Source organism: Aricia agestis, chromosome 4 (assembly GCF_905147365.1).
Source record: "Aricia agestis chromosome 4, ilAriAges1.1, whole genome shotgun sequence".
In the NCBI taxonomy this organism is placed as follows: Eukaryota; Metazoa; Arthropoda; class Insecta; order Lepidoptera; family Lycaenidae; genus Aricia; species Aricia agestis.
Window position 1 is genome coordinate 17,980,769 of NC_056409.1, and position 6,493 is coordinate 17,987,261.

General features: G+C 35.8%; 1 protein-coding gene across 1 annotated transcript in view; it reads right to left on the reverse strand.

Annotated features, from left to right (window-relative positions):
• LOC121726012 (venom carboxylesterase-6) overlaps positions 1–1,845 on the reverse strand; it is a 68,220-nt gene extending 66,375 nt beyond the window's left edge. Inside the window, exon 1 of the mRNA XM_042113228.1 lies at positions 1,795–1,845. The gene's annotated coding sequence lies outside the window, so the exon portion shown is untranslated. The remainder of the gene's footprint in view (positions 1–1,794) is intronic.
• Positions 1,846–6,493: the final 4,648 nt, after the last annotated feature.

The window sequence follows — 6,493 nt, forward strand, 5'->3', positions numbered from 1 at the left end:
ACCTAAGTGATGAGTGCTAAATTTTAGTTTTCACTTTTAGCACACACGACGTAATACATCGTGGCGAAGTTCTCGGAGCTGGGCTCAAAGGAGGCCAATGTCCATAATTGAGTGAACGGAAGCCGCTGACTACAGGCTGTAAAAGGCACAAGGATTGAGATTTGTGATACTCTTTAATCAACGCGGGATGCCAGAAAGCATTTGCGATCAATATTACGCAAAAATGTGCTCATACCTAGGCGAATTTTAGAATCTCGTTAACTATTGCGAAAAATTAACATTCCTATCTTGAGATATTTTGAGAGCAATATATTTTTTTTCTTTACAAACAAAGTGGTTTATGAATTTAGCAGTTCGCGTAAAATTATTTTGCTAGTAATATTGGCGGGGGCTCTACTGTGCTGTCTGTGGAACCAGATACTTTGAATAATTTAAGTTTTGCAATTTATAATACTTTAAACTCTACATAATTAGGTGCTAATTTGACAATGGAGGTTAACAAAACCGAAAGGTTAAGGTTCTCGCACTTTCAAATACTTTAGTGTAGAATTATTGAGCAACATTACCGCGACATTTCGTGATCGCAAGCCTCGTCTCTTGGATGCTTATTATGTTTTAGATACCCAATAAGTTTTTTTCTTCAGTGCTAGTGACTCTCCTTAGTCCCAACCCAAAAGTGGTTCTCATGAAAATTTCAACCACTAGGAAAACACAAATTAATTACCTAAGTTACCATTACGAAAAAAATATTATGCAAAAATTAAAACGTCACAATCGGCGTTGCGATGCATTCGCAGAAAGCCCGACATCGTGAGCAGTAAGTATGTCAAACCAATATGCATCTTCTAAGATAGTCAATAAAGTTTAGTTTGTAATGGGTTACTTATTATTATTTTTAACAAAAAATTAAAACTGACTTCCAAGGTAAAGACAACATGATTCTACCTTGGTAGCCATAACATCAAATTCAAATAATAGTATTATACTTCAAAAATCAAAATAATATTAAAATCAATAGACAAACTACAGAATAATGATCGAAAACATCTATAAGACTATGAAAAGTACCAATAATAATGTCATAATGTGATGATGCATGGTGTAGTGATGATGATGATGATGAATGCAATTTGCATAGCAGCATTTGCTTTCAGTTCTTAAAACATCGCCGAAATCCTCAAACTTGTATCTATAAGGAATCATAAACATAATATGTATCCATTTGAATTTCAAGCAGTCCCCTCGATTTCTCATGGTTCCCATCATCAGACCACCACTTTTGTGAACATGGTACCAACTCGGAACACTACCATATACAACAAAAGAAAAATTTCGAAAATCGGTTCATAAACAGCGGAGTAATCGTTGAACATACATTAAAAAAATATGTCCACAGCCGAACGTATAACCTCCTCCTTTTGGGAAGTCGGTTAAAAAGTACATCGCATCGCCGCGACTCGTTACTCTCTTTGCAATGTGTATTGACCCTTAGTGTCTAAACTATTGCCCTCTTCTTTTTGGTTAAAAGGTACTCTACCTAATCTTCATAATTTAGAATATACTTACCACTGATAATAATATGCAATAGTTGACTTAGGTACTCAACCCCATTGTTTATTTAACGTTTTTGTTTCAATTGCAATATTTTGACCTGGTACGGACTCCAAAATTAATTATGTAGATTTTGTAAATAAAAACGTAAAGAAAAAAGCTTAGTATTTAGGTTTTACGATAATATTTAAATGCAATACGTTACGTATAAAGTACGTACCTGGCGAAATGTGTAAGTCTTACTTTTTGCAATCCAATATTCCAAATTCACACACGATCGAACGCTAAAATATTCAGGTTATATACAAATTACAATAAGTTCCAAGAATCACTTCGTTAAACTGTCCTATCACCGTATGTTGATAACTCGTAACAATCTCGAAATAATGTAAAACTTGGTGTTTTTCATACAATTTTGTCGAGTTAAACTCAAGACAGCCGCGGCACAGCGAGCGCGGGCGGGGAACGTGAGGTTAACGCACACTGGCTGGTCGCTCCAACCCAGTGCTTACCTAACACCATCCACCACCACAAACCTGACTATTATTTAATAACACTCAGTGTGATTTATAGACGCCTTCAGATTTCGCGGGACACATTTTATCAAGCCTATATTAATAATGATATAATTTAAGAAATAAGATCATCATTAAAATCAATTCAGTGGTTTAGGGTCAATTTATACTAGCGAAGAGTCGAAGCGCATCGAAGCGATTTACCAAAACTGAACATCATAGATTCAACAATTAACTCCAAAGCGTAAACGATACTTCTGAGAATTTTAAAAGGCGCGCGCATACACGCGAATTCGCGTGAATGCGCCCGAACAACGCTGATTGGTCTCGCAGAAGTAATGTGTGCGTTGCGCTCTGGAGTTAAGGTTGAATTGTCTATGTTCAGTTTTTGGGAATTCGCTTCGATGCGATTCGACTCTGCCCTAGTATAAATTGACCCAAGCGTGAAGCGTGTAATAAGCAAACAGACAGACACACTTTTGCATTTATACAGGTTGTAACAAAAATAAGTGATAATACGGGTGTGTACGTGTTCCTTGTAGAGAGTTCACTGTGAAAGTAGCAGCGCTTAAAGACGGATTTTTTTTCACTTTTGTATGGGCAAGGGCCCGAGCGTCACGAGTTGTCCCATACAGTCTTTCAGTGCTGCTACTTTCACGGTGAACTCTCTACAAGAAAGAAATACGTACACACCCTAAAGTATTATCACTTATTTTTATTACACCCGGTATAGTATATAGGTATATACTATACTATACAAGTACCTAGTATGAAGGAGACAGAAGGAGAGACTTCTACTCAAGAAGTGTCTTAAAAAAGTAAGTAAGTATGTAATTTAGTTTACAGCTCGACAAGGCTTTAAATGAACGTGGGTGACATTTACGGGAGCGCTGCTGGTAAAGGACAACTGTCAAACACATGTCAAAAATACGTTTTTGTATGATGGCAGCGTTAGTTCCTTTTCTTGCCACGTTCTTATAAAGACTTGTCGAACTGTTTACAGGTGGTTTACAGTCAACAACTTAACAAGTCATTAGATAAATTAAAGATTTCAGTCAATGAAGTCGCTAGTTAATAGACATTCAATCAAATTAATAGCAGTTTCAACCAGATGACTGCGACATAAACACGAGGTGGATTTTTTATTAACTACCTATATTTAGTTAGTCGGTAGATAAGAAGTCTATTGGATATCTTTATTTAAACTACCTAAGTCACTTATAGGTGCTGCAGTATTAAAAGCAGCAGCTCATTTATTTTGGTTACACCGCCACCTGATAAAAAATACTCTATTTATATTGAAACGTGAATGCCCCTCAATATCGATTCCATTATTATTTACGTCGAATAAAGCCACAAACTTTTATTTTTACGATCAAAGTGTAAATTAGTGTTCCTCTACTGAAAAATTCTAATGACTCGTATTTTACCCTACTAACTACTAAGGGGGATATTAGATTATCATAATATATATTGGATCCGAGATCATTGAGTCAATGATATTGGATAATGTAATATAGACATAATATGATTCATTTCTTCCTTGATCATAGATTTTTGACATTTGCTGAGAGATTGGATCCAATACGGTCATAGAAATAGGTGTTGCCAGTTATTTAATATAAAAAAGAGTTTTTGATTTCTTGTTCGTTAATATGTTTCAAATAATGTAATGTAATTATTTTTCTAATTATATACCTACTTGAATAATCTTGCTGAAATAACAAAAAACAAGCCATATTAAAAATGACGATGTCTTTTGACAAATCGAATTCTCTGAGATCTAGTAACCCTGACGTCAATACCTGTCAGCGTTAGCGCTCTCCATTGGCTATTGAAACCACATATGACGTAAAATAGGATCAATGAAATATGATAATGTAATTATATGCAGATATGATCAAATGATCATATATATTGGATCCTATATATGATCATAGAAATGATCATATATAAATGATAATGTAATAAACCCCTTACATAGTACCCCAGTAGAGTTAGATTTTTTTTTATATTAATTATAGTCAGAATTTTTTTGCACCAGTGCAGTGTTTAGAAGAGGTCACAAAAGCTTAAATTCAAAAACTCGACCAAATCCGACAAGTGCGTTAGCCGCCATGCTAGTCGTGTTCGTTTCGTTTTTTCGCAAAGTTAAAAATTAGTGTCAGTGTGAGTGTCATGTTCTAAAATCTGACAGAAATTGTTAGACTGGGTTGCACCAGAGGCGTGGGTAAAGCTAAAGTTAAAGTTAAATTTATGGTTATAGTTAAGGTGAATTTAACTTTAACTTTACCCATATCTTTGCCCGGAGAAATTGACAGATGACAGCTGATCCAACAAGGTTATAAATGCGCGTGGGCGGGAGCGCTGCTGGTAAAGGAGAACTGTCAAAAATGGCGGATTTTGTATGATGACAGCGTTAGTTCCTTTTTTCGCCACCTGCATTTAAAACCTTGTCGAGCTCTATGGTTATAGTTAAATATGGCGTCTTGATGGCGTCCATTTTTAATTTTACCCAAAGATTTGACATTTGCACTGTAGTCAAAGTTAAAGTTACAGTTAAAGTTAAAGTTAGTTGGTGCAATTTTGGTATTTTAGAACATGACACTCAATTATGAAGTTGACAGTCAGCTGCCGAGCTGCGAAAAAATGAAACGAACACGGCTAATATTAGTCCCTACAGTAACGAAACGCCTTTGAAGTTTGATGTCGCCACCGATGTAGGTACCGAGCAGATATGCCAGGATTGCCACGGAACGGGAAATAAAATAAAAATAAAATATTGTTTGTGCTTGTAATGCAAATGTTATCATTTAATCTGTTTAATCAGCGTGTTATATTTACATATTATGTCGTACTGCCAGATATTTACGTGAAACTTTATTTTTAGATGATTTTAGTTCTGTATTTAAAAATTGAATTAACCCATCAAGCCTCATAAGCTCACCGGTGAGCGAGACACAATAGAATAACAATAGATTTCCAAGGATCCACGAATCACGATCTAAGGATTAAAATAATGAAGACGCATTCGAAATTTCGAATATATAAAATATCCAATAATTAATCAGTAATCACACGTCAGGTGTAACAGAAGCACTTCAAAACTCTTATTACGTGCGCGGTAAGGGCGGTCCAAAGGACAAAATGTTACACTTAGTGTGTGTACCTACCTAGCTAGGTAGGTATATAATTAGTATAAAGTAACAGGGTATTTGACAGATTTTTAATTTATTCTATACTAGCTGTTGCCCGCGACTTCGTCCGCGTGGACTTCAGTTTATAGCGCGCGATGTCAACAAAATTGATGTCAAAAACTTTTATAAAAAAACCCTGGTACCCCTTAAATCAATACAGCTGTGCAGTGTGCACACAATAAGTACTTCATTTTTGTATATTAAACTTTATATTTTATGCCAAATTTTAAAGCTTATTTAGCCCCCCAATTACACAACTTTACCCATAAACTATTTATCATTGATAGGTTTAGCCCCAATTTCACCAACGTCTGTTAGTGTTAACAGCTTGTTAAAATGTCCTGTCTTCTCTTTCATTCATATGAAAAACGAAACAGCTAACGTGATACTAATTCGAGCATTAACTTTAACAGTTGTTGGTGAAATTTGGTCTTAAGGTTACGTCACTGCCTGTACAGATAAAGTACTGAGTTATTTAATACCGTAGAATAGATATAACAATCGAAAAAAATCGAGACTTAAATGTAAGATGATACCACCTCTTATAGAAAGACTTTTGAGCAAGCGTCAGCGCGATGTAGAAGACGCACGGCGCCATCGCCATCACCAATTTACGACCCTTACAACCCTTTTTTCCAGTAAAAAAGTAGCCTATGTCCTTTCTCAGGCTTTAGACTATCTGTATACAAAATTTTATTACAATCGGTTCGGTAGTTTTGGCGTTTGGCGTGAAAGCGAGACTGACAGACAGACAGACAGACAGAGATACTTTCGCATTTATAATATTAGTATAGATTATGTGCACACTGCACTGCTGTTTTTGGGTATTTTGATTAATTAAGGGCCGCGCTACACCGGAATGGCAGCGGCGAGGCGAGCACTTTCAGCGCTGCCATTCCGGTGTAGCACGCTGCGCGGCCCTAAGAGGGGTACCACCGCGCGCTATAAACTAAATTCCACGCGAACGAAGTCGCGGGCAACAGCTAGTTATGAATAAAAACAATAATATATAATAAAGTAGGTATGATTAGTTCTGTTACAATAATGAAGTAAAAAATAAAGCGCCATCTGTTTTCATATATTAGAATTAAAATGTTGATTGCATTGATATATTTTCTGGATGGAATATAGGCCAACACGGTACACTCGAACTCCTTAGAAATGCAGTAGGAGTTCTATAAGATAAGATAGATTGATTATTATTATACCAAGTGATAATATTATTAAACA